At 40.8% G+C, this 16,669-nt stretch overlaps 1 protein-coding gene across 8 annotated transcripts in view; it reads left to right on the top strand.

Annotated features, from left to right (window-relative positions):
• B3galt1 (beta-1,3-galactosyltransferase 1) overlaps positions 1-16,669 on the top strand; it is a 569,427-nt gene that overhangs the window by 453,803 nt on the left and 98,955 nt on the right. For 2 of the 8 annotated variants that reach the window (XM_021155605.3, XM_029469656.2), the window contains one exon: positions 4,325-4,492. The exons of 5 other annotated variants lie outside the window; for them this stretch is intronic. The gene's annotated coding sequence lies outside the window, so the exon portion shown is untranslated. Of the gene's footprint in view, positions 1-4,324; positions 4,493-6,162; positions 6,263-16,669 lie in introns of those variants that run through there. One more of the 8 variants, XR_003834954.2, reaches the window with a different exon arrangement.

Here is a 16,669-nt window from a genome sequence, read left to right as displayed (position 1 = left end):
GCGTCATCATTGTGGAATTTACGAGGCAGAAAGGAAAGAAACTGTGGATGCCCAAGGAACTCTTGATCAGAATTCATCTGGAAGGAAGAGGCAATTCACTGCACTTACTGCAGAAACTCATGCTCATGGCCTCCTTTCTGATCTCTTTGTAAGAGTGGAAAATGTCTTTTTCTAATGTCAGAGCACAGTGGATGAGAAGAGTAAACAGAGGGTCTTCTCTGACCCAAATAAGTAGGTTCTTTTCAGCACTCCTCAGCCATCTTGCTTAGGACAAAGTCCTTGTTCTCTCAAGCATCCTTCCCATCTGTAACATGAACTAACAACAGTTATTACCATCCACTCCCTCAGAGGAAGTGATGAGGAAGAATTTATGTTGAAGGAGCCTGGCACACTAGAGCATTCGCCAAGTGGAGCTATCATTAGATGGAAAGAAATAAGTCGGCGGCCTGTTCAGTTGAGTGTAATAACAGGTTATGTGAACAGCATCTTAGCCTGCCCACCCAGACAGAATCATTAAATTCTAAGCCAGCTCTGTTGTCCCCAGGATCATAGGTCTAAAGTTATGAGATATGTTACTTCTCCATGCTGCTAGTCGGTGATGTCAGGTTTCTTCCAGTAGATTAGTCACATGCCGGGAAAAGATGAGTGATTAGTCATATGGAAGGTTGTGACCATCTCCCTCATAATCTTAGCACAAGACTGATTGCAATCTGAAAAAGACAAGGGCTTCTTTCCCAGCTAGGCCTTGTGTATCCAGAGGTCAGCCTGGGGTTGATTTGACTTGATTTCCTAGTTGCCTTCTCATCAGATAGTGTAGCTGGCTCGTGAGCATTCGGGATGTGCCTTACAAAGCCAGCCTTCAGTCATACCATGATTCTGTTCCCACAGGGAAGAGGACACTCCCGGACTCCAGCTCTGGATGTAGGAGCTGCTACGGGCTCCCTTCCCGTTATTCTCTGCTACAACTAGCTTGCTGCTTGTCCCTTGCTCTACGGAGCTCAAAATATGCAGGGTTGTTTTTTTGCTGAATACGATATTAAGAAAACAAGGTTAACTTCTCTTTTAGCAGGGCAGGCAATTGCTGAAATATGCTAATTCAAATAAGAGGAGAACTGTGATAGGTTTTTGTCTCTCTTTCTTGCTTGCTTTTTTTGGCTTCCCGTTTATGTTAAGTCCTATTCCTCTCCCTTCCCTCCTTCCAGCTCTGTCGGATAAAGCCATAAAGAGAGAAGGAAATTACATCCCAGGAGTCCCTGTGAGGCAGCACTGTGACAGAGCCCAGCCTGTATCAGCACACATAATCCTACCTTATATTCACCCCTGTGTATCTCAATCTGCCATGCTAGATTATGCATCAAAAGGACCATAGGGGTTTTATTCCCAAATTTTAACTCCAAGCCTCCACTCTTCTGTGGTTCATCATCTGGCTTAGGGATGTTCTAAGGTGATGTTAGTAATAGGACACAGGTGGGGACATGAAAGAAATGAGGACATTCAAGGTATACCTCTAAGGTCTCACAACCTGATGCTTCTTTAAAAAAAAATGTCATAGCGAGGGCCGTCTGGCATTTCTGTAGGCCAAAATATCACCCAGCATCCTCTGCTATTTTGCAGACTCCCCCCCTCCCTCACTACTGCCTTCTCTGCCCCCAAATCCCATGACATCATGTCTTCTAGTGTCTCTCCTTCAGCGCAATGCTTGGTGATCTCCTTGTTGGTCTCTTATTTTGTTTTCTGTTTGGTTTTAATTTTTATCTTGATATGGATGTCTTCTTTGTATTTCTGAATGTGGTTCAACTGGGCTAACAGGTCTCCTTACTTAAGCTACCCTGTCAAAGTTGCAGGTTTATGTATGTGTGTAAGACAGTCAGCTTTTCCAAGGCAGCCTAAGCTCTAAATGTTAAAATGAAAGAGTAAGCTCTCTAAAGATGTTTTCTGTATGGTCACCTAGTTGTGGGCTGGGCCTCTGCCTTAGGTGTGGCCAGTGTAATTTGAGCATTCTCTCTTCTTCTTTCTTTCTTTCTTTCTTTCTTTCTTTCTTCTTTCTTTCTTTCTTTCTTTCTTTCTTTCTTTCTTTCTTTCTTTCTTTCTTTCTTTTTTTTGGACATAGATATGCTATTCACTGCCAACTGGTTTTAACACTCCATGCTCCTATTTCCTCCAGTTTCTTATGTGTAAAGTACGGTTTGGTACAGAGCAGAAAATGGGAAGGAATGCATGAAGCCTGGAAGTTTATAGAGGAAAGAAGCTTGTTCAGGCACAGGGCTCTGGCAATTAAAGGGAAAAATCAAGATGATTCATCTTGTTAGGGTCTTGTGCTTTATATCACGGCAGCAATCTGAAGACTGGTCATGCATGTGAGGAAGGAGGCCAAACTGGGTCCTTTAAGAAAATATCAATTTATTTTTAAGGGTTCTTCACCCATGACACATAAGTTTCCATCAGGCTCCATGCCATTGATGCACAAGTATTGAAAGGTGGTTCAAACCTAAATCTGGGGGCAACGCATTTGACCCTCACATCCAAGGAATGAGTTCTGCCACACATGCCGGGGTTTTGTAGTGAACTGGAACAGAAAGCCAACAGCCCCATTGTTTAGAAAATGCTACAATTTGTACCTAAAGCACTCAACACTGTGCCTGGCCCACAGAGAACAGCCTTGTATTTTTCCAAGTCAAAATGAAAGAGTTAATAAGTCATGAAGGAACAAGAAGACACAGGGTCAGAGAAACCTCTACTCACAACGCATTCTTAGGAGCAAGCTGGAGCTTAGCAGCATAGAGGCTGAAACACATGGATACAGTGTTTTTTTGTGGTACCATCTTGAGCTATTGCAGCTTCTCTCCTTACTCTGACAAGAATCTAGGGGAAATCAACTCCAGGGGTGGAGAGGGATGGGGGTGTGAGTGTGCTGAAGGGCAATGCAGTCCTGTCTGCAGTGCGTGGCTCTGTTTTCCTGCAAAGTACATATACTGCTCTAAAGGGAGAAACCCAGAGCTTCCATAGATTTGCATTGATTTTGTGCTCATGTGGGCGTCTTAGGGTGTTGTTATAGCTGAGGCACTGTTGCACGGGTTTGTTTACTTAAGTTTAACTGCTCTTAGGCAAAGAGCAGCTTGAAAAATACAAGACTGGCCTCAGACTTATTTAACTCAGATTTTCTGTTGTCACTAGGGACCAGAACAGAGGTACTTGTTAAAAAGTCTAAGTAACAGCCAAGAAGGTCATTAGATGAGGATGCTCATGTAAGGAGGCAGCTACACTTAGTATAAGTCACACAGAAATTAGACAGAAAATTTATCATCACAAAGACTGGGTTTTACTATGTGGCGTTCTTTTAGAAAAATTTAACCCTGCAATTAAAGTAAAAAGACCTCTTTCATGATAAACTCATGACACAGAACTGATTTTTGACTGGGGGTACAGTTCATAATATGAAAATGACCGTAATTGTGATGGCTGTGGTACTTGTGTGAGCTGTGGACAGTGTAAGAACCACGGGTGTGAGGAAACGAATTGTTTTGATGAATGAGGGAGCTAGATGTCACAGGAGCAATTGTCCCCTATAATAATCAGGCCAGCCTACTACCTACAACATGCTGAGCAAGGAGGTGATCAGGGACAGAGTGATGCATTAAAGTGACAAGGAGAATCTGCCACAAGCCAGGCTCAGAGCGTCACAGCACCATTTTTTTTGTAACATAAAGTAAAATGCTGAGCTGTGTGAAGTCCCTTTTCTTTTCCTTTATGTATAAACAATTATCTTCTATTAGATCAGATCAGTGTTGCCCCATAGATTTCTTAAGACGTGTGCTATCATGAAGAATAACAATTGGCTATTGCAGGGATTTGACTTCTCCACTACTTTCTTAAGCTACCTAGTAAATGTAAATCTCATCTTATAATCTGTGCACTGGGGCGCTTAATAAGTATAATGAGGAAATATTATAAATTTCTATAGAATGAAGGAATAAGGAGACAGGGCTGTTACCCAGATTATTGACACTCACTCTGTAAAGGGTATATAATATTTTTTAATGTCGACACCATTGCATATACTAGAGATGGTAGTCTAGATACAGAACATTTAAACTGGGAGTGCAGAGGGTGCCTTATGTGTTCTGTGCTCCCGTTTGACCTGAGATTCCCTGAGAGCTTCAGGCACACGCATCAGCAGCATGATCCTGAAGATGTACAAATCTTTACCAAAGGCAGAGAGAATATAAAATGATGTAGAGCATTGATTACAGAATGGTAGTTTATCTATTATAACATGTTTTTCAGTAATAAGAAAAAAACCCAGGTTTTATTTTTTTTCTTCTAGAGCAAAGGAGAGAATTTTTTTAAAGTATGACGATGGCTAAGACAAAGGTTGGCCTTCTTCAGGACCTGTCTCTTTGCTGACCCTCCCTTTCTGAAGAAGTGGCATACATGAGAAGGGGCTACATTCCTAAAAGCTTGGACACGGGTTATGAGAAAGAATGCATTTCAGGTCAGGAGATTCACCACATTGTTTCTCCCTCTCAAACATTTATTTCATTTTATTCATTCTTATAGTGTTGTTCAGTGATAAAGCAAAATAAGATATTTTTCCTTGAGACATTTAAAGAGAAAAGGAAATTGTGTGAAAGAGCTGATATCTGGCAATCCAGAACACTGAACCAGTACTTCATAGGTTTGTAAACAACCAGGGCACCGTAAGCCCCTGTATTTCATAGCCATCCTTCTGGCATTTTGTTCCGAGCCATTCTAGAAGAGTACAGTTCACAATATGGGAGGGAAGATAAGACATCAATGCTCTTCTGCCTGAAATATCTTTCAGAGGATAAAAAAGTTTCCAAATCCTATATATATATTCAACCATGATATTTAATCTACACATATTTGAGACAGGGTCCAAAATGATAGGCCCTCACATGTGTTATACATGAGACATTTCACATATGTTACATAAGACAATCTGCCTCTCGTTCATTGTTGATTTTTCACCAAAGGACCCAGAATGTAACATACGCAGCAGAAGACAGTTGGTTAGACTCAGATGTTTGAATCATATAATACATTTGAAGAGGGAAGTATATACAGGCGTGATGTTTTTCTTTTCTTCTACTAATTAAAAATTAATACTTAATAATACCATAATACATATAGAATGATAGGTGTGTGCTGGATTTTTTTTAATCTGTTATATAAAACAGACTATTTAAAATGAGCATCTTTTAACAAACACCCAGTGATTTTCATCTTCTTTTTTTGGTTTGCTTTTATGTCATAATGACATGTCACTCAATATTTGATTAAGATTTTAAGTATATCTTCATGTAAATCCATTGAAACCATATCAATACTTCCACGAATTTTGGATTGCTATATCAAGAATACAGCATTTTCAGTGAGCGTTGTTCATTTTCCTACTCAGGTTCCTTTGCAATTGAAAGTATCTTCTCCGGGAAAATTGAGCATCCTCTAAGCAATGCTGAGGATATAAAGGCTGCTTTTCCTAGAAAATAAAAAGCGAGTCTTCTTCTAGCAACCCCCTGTCTTGGCAGCCAAATGTCCAGGAGGGTTTTGAAAGCCCTTTAAAGATAGAAGTTTCTGTGTGAGTAGAAGGAGGTGGAGTCCCCAGTAAACGGAAATGATGAAACTTAAAAAAGCACCTACCGATTCCCTACTTGGCCATGGTCTCAAATACTGGTGTGAAGGGAACTTTAGTCGTTGGGGTCTGTTTCCTTTTCTTCTCTTTGAGAATTTTTCCCACTGTGGTGTCTAAACTGACCCACCTCCTGAGCTTTGGTGATATTCCTGCCACAGACTCAAAAATAGCTGGGATGACAGGCATGGTCCACCATCTTGGCCCTAGGCTCCCTCTGCAGGGAGGAGAAATTACACCTTTTTTTTTTCCTCTGAGGGACTGGACAGAAACTTTCATTAAATATCTCATAGGAAGGATTTCAGAAATGACTCATTTAACTAACCTAAGCTTGATACAATGGGGAAAAATAAAAATCCCAAAGGCAAAACGCTTCTGTAAAATGAAGAACAACAACAACAAAAAACAAAACAAAACAAAAAAAACAAAACAAGAACCAAAACCCTTACTTTAAAGCACAGAAAGAACTCAGAGTTGTGATTTTTAAAACATTTTACTTTTTTTTTCCCCAGGGGTTGGTTAGACCTGAAGTCCATCACTCAGGAGTGAAATTTGCATATATTTGGTAATAAAAATTGTTTTTAGTTCCTTCATAGGAACAGCTGCTTTGTAGTCAGTAGTGATCATTTGCTTCCTTCGTTATCAAGCTGCATGTATGGTTGACATAGCTTAAAACAACAAACATTCTTTAAGTATGCTGACTGTACACAGAACAATACCAGGTTTTCTGACAATGTACAAATGAATAACTAAGTATACATTATCTTTAATTATAAATTAAATGTTGAATGTTCTATGAAACGTATAGTCCTTGGGAAATTAATATTTTATTACAATTTAGTATAGTGATCTTCAGTTGGTTTATCAATGATCAGAAGGGCATAAAGAAACAACTTTGGGTTGGTAAGTTTAATGAGTTTATATCTTGTAAATAAACAATTTACAATGTGCATAATATCTGTATTGTTAATCCAAATATAGACTAGATAGTCTCTGCGGAAACAACTGAGGAGACCAATTATGTTATTGTTTTCCTTCTTTGTGAACCACTCTCTACCCAACATAATCATGTTAAGATATCTGGTAAGCTAGTAAGGGGTGAAAGTACAAAGTGCCTTAAAAGAATAAATGAAAGTACTATAAGCATATCCTAAAGACAGTGGTTGTGCAGGCCCAGGGCTGTGAGCTAAGCTGTAGCCAAGAGGTTTTTGCATGGAACTCTATGAGAGGTGCTGAGAAATGAAATCATCTTACACATCAAAGATATGCAACATAGGGGTTGGGTCTCCACTTTTGAGTGAGAAAAGGTAGAATCATGTATAGAATTACCTCCACTTTCAACAGTCAAGTTTACTGTAATAGAGATGTGTAATATTTTTTTTCTTGCATAATGGCTCCAAATACCACAGAAGTATCCATTATACACCAAGTATCTTTTAAGAAATGTTTTCCCATCTATTCACTGAGTACAAGTAGTTCCCACTTGAGGTACCAACATTAGTGCCCCTCATCATTTGCTGAAATTATTCTAGCAGGTTTACAATTCTTTCAATGTATGGGGCATGCATGTGTTTCACTAGCATTGTTAATAATTCAGAGCTGTAGGGTAGCAACTGTTTACCCAGCAGAGGAAGAGTTTTGTACCCAGACATAAGTATAGTAGGTACAAATCTAAGCCTGAAGATAGGAAGGAATTGCTCCTGGAAATAGTCTGACATTATTCTATTGTCTCAGAAGGACTTAAATTAAGATGATGTAAACACAAAAATCCCTCCTAGTTTTTGTTTATGCATCTTGAATACACTTTTATTAATATGGAAAATGAATACATGTGGAGAGTTTAATAATTCTATTCTTAAATAAACACACTTTTTGATAAGAAAAAGAAAAACAATTATTTCTTGATTTATTCCAAATGAGCTACAGGGCCTAAAACATAACACAGGCAATAATGAATGCAAATAAGAAAGAAACCACAGTTTTCCTTCAGGCCTTGATTTATTAGAATGTGAGGGTTTGGAAATAACTAAAGGCAATCTGCAAACTATGCTGTAACCTGAATGTCTGGGCCTGAGCCCCAAATGCCTTGGTAGTCCTTGCTGCCCAGTGGTCAGGAAGAGCAGTTCAGGGACAGCAGCATGCATTCTTTCTTTAGGAATTGCAGCTCCCTCCTGTTTATGAGAAACCCATCACCAGAGAATCTCAAGATGGAGTCATGTGGGTCAAACTTCCCCTCGCCATGAAAAACTACTTGTGTAAGAATTTACATCATTTGTTGATCTTTTCAGTATGCCCGTGAGTGCACAAGGGTGGAACATGGTGTGCATGTGAAGGTTGGAGAACATCCTGCAAGTGTCAGTTCACTCTTCACTGTGAGGGTACTGGCTATTGAACTTAGGACTTCAGGCTTGGTAGCAAGCACTTTAGCATCTGTGCCAACTTGCCTGCAGCCGCCTAGCAGGTTAAAGGAAGAAACTATATATTGTGCCTCATGGTTTCATAAGCTTCAGCCCATAGTCCCTGTTCATGTGATGAAGAAGGATGTCACAGCAGCAAAAGCGTGAGACAGATGGACAGATGGACAGATGGTACTCATGTGGCAGATGGGAAGCAGACAGTAAGGAGGGAATGTGGGAACAAAGTGAGACTCATTTCCTCATGCCAGGCTCTAGCTCCTCAAAGATCCGACATCTCTTAAAATAGCATCAGTGCCTGGGAGCCAAGTGTCCACATAATTTCATGGAGGACATTTCACATTGATGGCACAACAGAAGGCTTTTCTCTATCCCAGAAAACACTTTATGGTGCTGTTTGGAAATAAGCAGAGAGTCTGGACAGCTCTAAGGTCACCAACTTGATCACTTTGCAACATGGATTAACCATATGCATATAGCTTGTGATGCCAGCAGAATGTGTTTGTGATGGGCTGGTGCCAGGCCTTGCACACATCATGATTCCCCGTCACCATGGGATTATTCGCTAGGTGTGTACACTGTTGTTTGTATTTGCATGGACGAAGGATGGGCAGACACACTACAGGGAAACAGAGGGCACGTAAAAAGTGCAATGAGGACCCTCTCATTACTCTTGGAGTTACAGCAAGTTTGAATCCAAAAGAAAATGAGAGTCCTCCAAGCATAACACCATCAAAGCTAACTGGAAAGGTGGCATAATGCTAGGGAAAATAGAAATAACCAGTAAATCTCTCACTCTTAGACCAAGGTTTGTGTGTGTGTGTCTAAATATTCAGGTTTTTAACTAATTTATTTTGCTTTGCCATTTGATTAAATAAAAAATCATAAAGATAAGGGGAAAATACTTTTTCACTGCAGAGTATCATCACTGCATGGCCAAATCCTTGCTGGATAGTACTAAATGGGGGAAGAGTTTGCCTTGGCTCATGGTTTCAGTCAGTTGAGTTCATGATGGTTGCCCTTACACGCAATGGTTTGGGAAGCAAAAGTCATGAGAGTTATGAATTTTATGGATGAAAAGGAGCAGGTACTGAGAGCCAGAAAGGTAAAGAAAGTGAATGGGCAGGAATAAATCAGCCCATGACACACTTCTGACCAGTAAAAGCATACAGCCTTGACCTGGCAGCCGGCAACTGTGCAAGCATCCTCTATCCAATGAGGACAGGAATAGGTTACAAGCCATGATTTTTTTTAAAGCATTCCAAAGTTTTGAAACAAGCTCTTCCCATTATGTCTAGAAGGCAAGCTGCCAAACCACTGAGCTCCCTTCAATCCTCAATAACTGTAGAGATGCTTCAAGCTGTGTGGGTTTATATCCCAAGAGGGAACACATATAGGACCTGGTGTGACAGCTCTATCAACAGGAAATCAGAGTGGAAACCTGTGTCAAAGAAGAGATTTATGAATGGCAGGAGAATCATGTAAAATTCAGTGATCTGAACTTGCCAGTGACCCCAGAGTCTCCAAGCGTCATTTGTATTCATTACTCCGAGGAAATGACACATAACTCAGGGAAAGAAACCTTTCTGCGGAAACTTCAGCCACATAGAAAATTCTCATACATTCGCTAACTTGCCATGTTCAGATGAAACCTAGCAATTTATTTGAGGCAAGTCTGTACCAGAAACACCTCCAAAATAAACGTGACTTGCTATCGGCCTCCCCTAACCTATATTGTCTGACAGAAAATTAAATGCAGGGATGGTATCTGTCAAATATCTGAATAAACATAACACTGTGGCACTGTATTTACTCCATGTTCCCAACTAGGCAGTATTTTGTTCTTCTGCTCTCAATGAGTTTATTAGCATCTGGTTGGATTTTTGTTGTTGTTTCTGTTTTTGCTATTGTTTTTAGTTTGGGGAATTTTTTCCAAAGCAAAGAATCATCAACTTTCTGAAAAATGCTAGATTAAAATCTTCCCACTTGGTATTTACGTTGGTACCTCCTATGAAAGTCTGCTGATTTCTGTGACATATGGCCTACTGCTTCAGGGGCCATGGAATGATGTTGCAATTACAAATCCCCTCCTGATAAGCAAGGCAATTATTTTGATAGCAGAAGAATTTAGTCTTGAAGATATCAAGTCAGAAATTAAAACCTTAGACACTCAAACTGACATACAGAAAAACAAAGGTTAATCCTAGTGGGCCGGGGAGATGTTGTGCCTCTGGCAAACTCTTAAAATTCACCTTTTCCAAGGCTTCATCGCCAGTAACTCTCCCGGGCACCTGAATTTTCCTACTTTTAAAATGCACTTCAAGTCTATGGCAGACATTTGGAGATGACAAGATTTTACTGAGTGTCACAGCAAATCTGAGAAGAGTCTGACCATAGCCAAGGTAACTTTGGACCCCGTTTGCTTCCACTAAAGCCATCTTCAGCTGAGAATCTTGTTACTTTTGCTATGTCATGTTGAAACCGTGACCTTAGTCCTCTCAGAACAGCAATATGCTTTCAGAATTACCTAATTTTCTCACCTAATTCTCCTGTAATTGAAACAATTTTTAATTTTTTTCTATCAAATCTATCCTTAATAGGATTGGTGGAGCAGGCACAACATATATTTGAGGCCATATTACATAGTTGGATTCTCTTGGCCATGTCTGGTGCTCTGGGCCAGGTACCTCTGGGATCCCAGGCCAGCCTTAGCAGGAACATTTCCACATGTCTTTGAGATCTGATTCCTTGTAGCTACAGCCTCCAGAAGCACAAATACTACACTGTGCAGGTGTGGGTAGTGGTGGGCACTATTAGCCTTCATCCTACAGTGTTTCCCATCCCTCATCAAGGCTCGGCAACGAAGAGTCAAATCCAAGTCCTATAGATCTCAGGATCCTCTTTGTGTTGGCTTCAAGCTTTCGTTCCCATCATCATAAAGTTTATGTACAGTAAAAATTGCTTTCTGCCGTAGGTTTTTATAGCAAGTGACAAACGCATACACCTGCATAATGACCACCACTATTGATACACCAAGGGCTTCTGTCATCCCAGCACTACATACTACCACACAGCTCATTTTTAGTCAGAGTCTGAATCCTTGATGAGTAGAAAACTATCATCTTCCTCTTTAATTTTGGCATTTCAGAAATATCGTGGCCACAGTGTGGTTACTGGATATACTCCAAAGGCCTATTGAGAGATCTTTCCCGGTCTGTGGTGCTATTGGAAGGTGGCAGAACATTCCCAAGGCAGGGCCAAGTGGAAAGAAAGTAGAACCTTAGGGTAATGCTCCAGAGGAGAGCCTGAGACTCCAGCCCTTCCTCTTCTTATGTCTCTGACTTCCTGGGTCATTTATGAGGTAAGCAGGCCTCCACCACATCCCTCTGATAGGATCAGTTGGGCTGCTACAGGCTGAAAACATCAGGGTGACATAGCCATAGACTGAAACCTCTGACAGTGTAAACCATTGCCTCCTCATGGCTCTTTGGAGTGATTTTTCTCAGACATTTTGCTATCGTAACAGAAAATCAACTAGAAGTTGTCTGGGCTGAATTTCCTGACTCAAAACTACAGACTATGAAAATATCTAAAGGAAATCACATAGTAAATGCTTGGGTTTCCTTCTGCTTAGCGCAATACACTTGCCATACATGCGGCATTAATTCATGTACATATATTGGCAATTTGCTCCATGCAGTGTTGCGTACTATTCCATTAGGTGGATGTATATGTTTTTGCTTAAGATATCTACCTCAGTGAGGGGCTTCTGTAATCCAGAATCAGATACGTGTGAAAAATATGGATTTCCATTGCATTGTAATTGTCTGTGAGTAAAATTTCTGCATCACATGGTAAGCTTATCTTTAACCTCATGAGGAAATGTCAGGCTGCTTTCATAAACAGGAGACTACCCGTTTGACAAGTGAACTAGTTACCTATGCCATTTCTAGTTGTCCAGTGACTTCCTTAGTGCTGAGTTTGTGGTCCTCTGGTTTGCTTGTTTGGTTGATTTAGATTTGAGTTACAGTTAGCCATTATACTGAATAGACATTGAAGTTTCATTGCTATTTACATTTCCTTGAGAACTAACAGGATTGCAAACATCTTCATGGACCCACTTGCCACTTCTTTTTTTTTTTTTTTTTCTTTACCAAGCTATCTGCTTCTTTCGCTTGTTTTTAATTGGTTATTTCATTTATTTACATTTCAAGTGTCGTCCCCATTCCCGGTCTCTATGAGGGTACTCCCCCAGCTACTCCATCAAGCCTCCACAGGACCATGGGCCTTCCCTTCCATTAATGCCAGATAAGGCAATCCTCTGCTACATATGAGGCTGGAACCATGGATTCCTCCATGTATATACTTTGTTTGGGAGCACTGGGCGGGGGTGAGGGGTGGTTAGTTGATATTGTTATTCTTTCTATGAGGTTGCAATTCCCTTCAGCTCCTTCAGTCCTTCCCCTAACTCTTCCATTGGGGTCCCCGGGCTCAGGCTGATGGTTGGTTGTGAATATCTGCATCTGATTAGGTGCTGGCAGGGCCTCTCAGGAGACAGCTATACCAGGCTCCTCTCAGCAAGCACTTCATGGGCATCCGGAATAGTGTCAGGGTTTGGTGTCTAATGATGTGATGGGTCCCTAGGTGGGGTGGTCTCTGGATGGCCTTTCCTTCAATCTCTGCTCCATTTTTTGTTCCTGTCTTTCCTTTAAACAGGAACAATTCTGGGTTAGAAGATTTGAGATGGATGGGTGACCCCATCCCTCACCTGGGGGCCATGCCTGTCTACTGGATATGGTCTCTACAGGTCCTCTCTCCCCTTCGTTTGGTATTTAGGCTAATGTCATCCCTGGTGGGTCCTGGTTTTTGTTGAATAAATAGATAATTTAACTTAAAAGATTTGGAAATAACTTTTCTAATACATGACAGAAAATTTCATTCCTTTAACAAGCTCGTGGAGGGAAAAAATAAAAAACAGAAAAACAAAAAACAAAACAAAACAAACAAACAAAAACCCTTAATGAGCGCTAATTTAACAACTCTTTTCCTTATTGGAAGTCTTTACTGAGCCCCAAGTCACAAAGATTTTTCTATTTTCCTCTAAGTGGTTTAGAGTTTTGATATCACCAAGTCCTCCTAATGGGGGTCATTAAGTGTTTTTGCATATTCTGCGTGTCAAAAAGAGAAAGGGGAAAGTTATAGTAGCAGAGAAGACCTTTTGTTCCTCTGCTTGATTTTTAGCTCCTTGGAGACAATAGCTTCATCTCACAGTGACATCACTGTGTCCTGTGCTGTCCCCTCCTTGCCAATTCTTTATTATTAACTGCTACTCTTTCTGATACACCAGCTTCATATTTCAACACTGGGCCATAAAACCAAAATGGATTTACAGTCAGCTTCCTCTCTTGTTTGAACATTGATTTCATTCAAGTTCCCTGGAGGTTCTAGCTTAAAAACTAGGTGGAAAATGCATTCTGAGATAGCTGTTTAAGGATGGTGTAACTGTAGGTGAAAGTGTCTTCCTATTATTTCATAGATGCTCGAATTCTAAAGACCTATTTTCTTCCCATCCCCCTCTTCTATTTTTTATTATTCTAATGGATAAATACCTGTGCTTGAAGATGACTGATGTTTGCCTTAATGTTTCTAGCCAGTGCCCTCTTTCCTATCTTCCTTGGTGTCTGTACCTTTGACCTTTTAGGAAAGAGAACTAGGATGACTCCATGTGACCATTTTCAAAGGACATAATACATAAATGTAGAGGAAGTGGAAGGGTCCTTTTGAAAAGGACAAGAAGAGAAAAAAAAAAAGCCTGGAGGACAGTTTTGTAAGAGGACCTCTTCTCATAAGTATTGGAATTTGGCAAGGAAGTCTTGCTCATAACCTGGCAAGCAAAAACCTAAACCAATAATTATTTTTATTTATTTATTTATTTATAATTAGATATTTTCTTTATATACATTTCAAATGCTATCCCGAAAGTTCCCTATACCCTCCCTCCACCATGATCCCCTACCCACCCAATCACACTTCTTGGCCCTGGCATTACCCTGTACTGGGGCATATAAAGTTTGCAATACCAAGGGGCCTCTCTTCCCAGTGATGGCCACCTAGGCCATCTTCTGCTACATATGCAGCTAGAGACATGAGCTCTGGGGGGTACTGGTTGGTTCATATTGTTGTTCCACTTATAGGGTTGCAGACCCCTTCAGCTCCATGGGTGCTTTCTATAGCTTCTCCATTGGGGTCCCTGTGTTCCATCCAATAGATGACTGTGAGCAACCACTTCTGTATTTTCCAGGCACTGGCATAGCCTCATAAGAGACATCTATAACAGGGTCCCTTCAGCAAAATCTTTCTGGCATATGCAATAGTGTCTGGGTTTAGTGGCTGATTATGGGATGGATCCCCAGGCAGGGTAGTCTCTGGATAGTCCATCCTTTCATCTTAGCTCCAAACTTTGTCTCTGTAATTCCTTTCATGGGTATTTTGTCCCCTATTCTAAGGAGGAATGAAGTATCCACCCATTGGTCTTCCCTCTTCTTGATTTTCTTGTGTCTTGCAAATTGTATTGGGTATTCTATGTTTCTGGGCTAATATCCTCTTATCAGTGAGTGCATATCTAATGACTTCTTTTGTGATTGGGTTACCTCACTAAGGATGAAACATCCATTTGTCCAAGAATTTCATAAATCTATTGTTTTTAATAGCTGAGTAGTACTCCATTGTGTAAATGTACCACATTTTCTGTATCCATTCTTCTGTTGAGGAACATCCGGGTTCTTTCCAACTTCTGGATATTATAAATAGGCTGCTATGAACATAGTGGAGCATGTGTTCTTATTACCAGTTGGAACTTCTGGATATATGCCCAGGAGAGGTATTGCTGGATCTTCCAGTAGTATTATGTCCAATTTTCTGAGGAACCTCCAGACTGACTTCCAGAGTGGTTGTACAAGCTTGCAATCCCACCAGCAGTGGAGGAGTGTTTCTCTTTCTCCACATTCTTGCCAGCATCTGCTGTCACCTGAATTTTTTATCTTAGCCATTCTTACTGGTGTGAGGTGGAATCTCAGGGTCATTTTGGTTTGCATTTCCCTGATGATTAAGGATGTTGAACATTTTTTCAGGTGCTTCTCAGCCATTTGATATTCCTCAGTTGAGAATTCTCTGTTTAGCTCTGAACCCCATTTTTTTTTTGGTTTTTTCGAGACAGGGTTTCTCTGATAGCCCTGGCTATCCTGGAACTCACTTTGTAGACCAGGCTGGCCTCGAACTCAGAAATCCACCTGCCTCTGCCTCCCGAGTGCTGGGATTAAAGGCGTGCACCACCATGCCCGGCCTGAACCCCATTTTTAATGGGGTTAATTGAATTTCTGAGGTCCAGCTTCTTGAGCTCTTTATATATATTGGGTATTAGTCCCCTATCAGATTTAGGATTGGTAAAAATTCTTTCCCAATCTGTTGGTGGCCTTTTTGTCTTATTGACAGTGTCTTTTGCCTTACAGAAGCTTTGCAATTTCATGAGGTTCCATTTGTCAAATCTTGATCTTACAGAGCAAGCCACTCACCTGCGCAGACTATTCACTGAGGGATCTGGGACCCAAGATGGCTCCTCCAGGTGCTCTGACAAAGCCCTCCTGGTGGGGGCTGACACCTCTCCTCTGGCCAGGAAGGTGCCCAGATGTCTGGAGACTGAAAGGTGTCTGTCCCAGAAGCTGTGTTGCTTCTGCCTGTCCCAGAAGCTGTGTTGCTTCTGCCTGTCCCAGAAGCTGTGTAGCTTCTGTAGTCCTGCACTCTCATCTGTGCAGATTAGTCACTGAGGGATCTGGGATCCAAGATGGCTCCCCCAGGTGCTCTGTGGTTCTAAACCAATAATTAAATACACACTGCAGAAGAATAAAGTCATTCATGGTTTATATAGCAAATCATCACCATCTTGTTATGTGAAAATTGCTTGTTGAAAATTCAAGACTATTTTCTCCTGAAAGAAGAAGGTCTCACCAGTTCAAAGGGCTTACTAATAAGCATTTAAAAGCCTCAGGCAGGGTCAGGGGGGATGGGATAAGGGCTTTCTGAAGGGGAGACCTGGAGAGAGGAAAACATTTGAATGTAAATAGAGAACATATCCAGTAAAAAAAAAAAAAAAAAAAAAAAGTAAAGACAGAGACAGAGACAGAGAGAGAGAGAGAGAGAGAGAGAGAGAGAGAGAGAGAGAGAGAGAGAGCGCTTCCAATCCCAGATATACAAAAATCAGGAAACCAAACCACCATGTTGCTTGATTGACAAGCTGCAAAATAATCCTCAAAATCAAGTAGCTTGAAGAGGGGACACTTGGATGTCTTAAGGGCCTCTTAAAAGAGGCTCTTTGGAGAAATGGCCTGGAAGGAACCCTTCAGTAGCATCTTTTATGGCAGCACTGCTGTTTCCTTGAGCACTTGGTAGGTGCTATGCATAGTTTCTCATTTAGTCCTCATAGCAGTCCATGAGAATGGAGTGTTATTCTCCTTATTTCATGAACATAAGAAGTTTGGGTTTGCCTTAAATATCTGTATCCAGGTCACACTACTAAAATTTTTCTAATGGAGAATTTGAACTCAAGTTT

The sequence above is a fragment of the Mus caroli genome, unplaced genomic scaffold (genome assembly GCF_978045245.1).
Source record: "Mus caroli unplaced genomic scaffold, Mus_caroli_1 scaffold_2, whole genome shotgun sequence".
NCBI classification, from domain to species: domain Eukaryota; kingdom Metazoa; phylum Chordata; class Mammalia; order Rodentia; family Muridae; genus Mus; species Mus caroli.
Note: the sequence above shows the minus strand (reverse complement) of the source record. Positions and strands in the feature narration are given on the sequence as shown.